The sequence below is a fragment of the Gossypium hirsutum genome, chromosome A04 (assembly GCF_007990345.1).
Source record: "Gossypium hirsutum isolate 1008001.06 chromosome A04, Gossypium_hirsutum_v2.1, whole genome shotgun sequence".
Taxonomy (NCBI): domain Eukaryota; kingdom Viridiplantae; phylum Streptophyta; class Magnoliopsida; order Malvales; family Malvaceae; genus Gossypium; species Gossypium hirsutum.
In genome coordinates this window covers 52,950,732-52,951,817 of record NC_053427.1, presented here as the reverse complement: position 1 = coordinate 52,951,817, position 1,086 = coordinate 52,950,732, and positions in this window count along the sequence as shown.

The window sequence follows — 1,086 nt, the reverse complement described above, 5'->3', positions numbered from 1 at the left end:
CCTTTTAAACATAACATTAAGGCATGTATGCTAGACTATACGTGCTATGGTAGTCCTAGAACCGACTAAACCATGGCTCTGATACCAATAAAATGTAACACCCGAACCCGAAACCGAACCGGAGTCGAACACGAGGTGTTAACTGGCTTTAACCCCTTAAGTCAAAATTTATTTTCCAGACACTGCCCAATCTGTGTACTAGTCGTTTTAAAATCATATCTGAGTTCGTAACTCGAAATCAGTTTCATAATTTTTCCCAGAAACTAGACTCATGTACCCATCTATGTATTTTTTTCTAGAATTTTTGGTTGGGCCAATTAGTACAGTTTATTAGTCAAAGTCTCCCAGTTGCAGGGATCGACTACACTGACCTTTGCCCATTACGACTTGGATATCTCCCTGCACGGGGCTCCAATACTGATGCCGTTTGTTTCTATGAAAACTAGACTCAGAGAGGAATCTGTACATATATGGTACGACCCCTAATTATCTCTGGTTAATTTTATGAATTCCAAAGTCGGAGCAGGGAATCCAGAAACCGTTCTGGCCCTGTCCCACAAAATCTGATTATCTCTTAATATACTGCCCATATGATCATTTCGTTACTTCTTCATGAAAGCAGACTCATCGAGCTTCGATTACATAATTTATTCATCAATTAATTCCACTCCTACTATTTTTAGTGATTTTTCAATCTCATGACATGCTGCTGCCAGCATCTGTTACGAAAGTAACTAGGTCCATTTCATGCCTACCCTTGATCCAACTCAATCGAACATTCGTGCCATTTTCGCATGGCTTAAAGTTTACATGCCAAAATTCAAACACAACGTAATAGCTTATACATGCCAAAATGTTCTTCTAAGCCAACTAAGAAGAAAATACCAAAACTTGCTATCCGGTGTGATGACTTCGATGACGGCCCGACCCCGCAAAAAAAATAGATGAGTCCAAGCAACCTATAATGGGTGACAAGGAAACACCGGGTGAGTTTATAACTCAGTAAGTATAAGCAATGCACTACTATACATCAATAACATTATCACAGAGGAAACAAAATGGAATGAGACAATTTACTCCATCCAT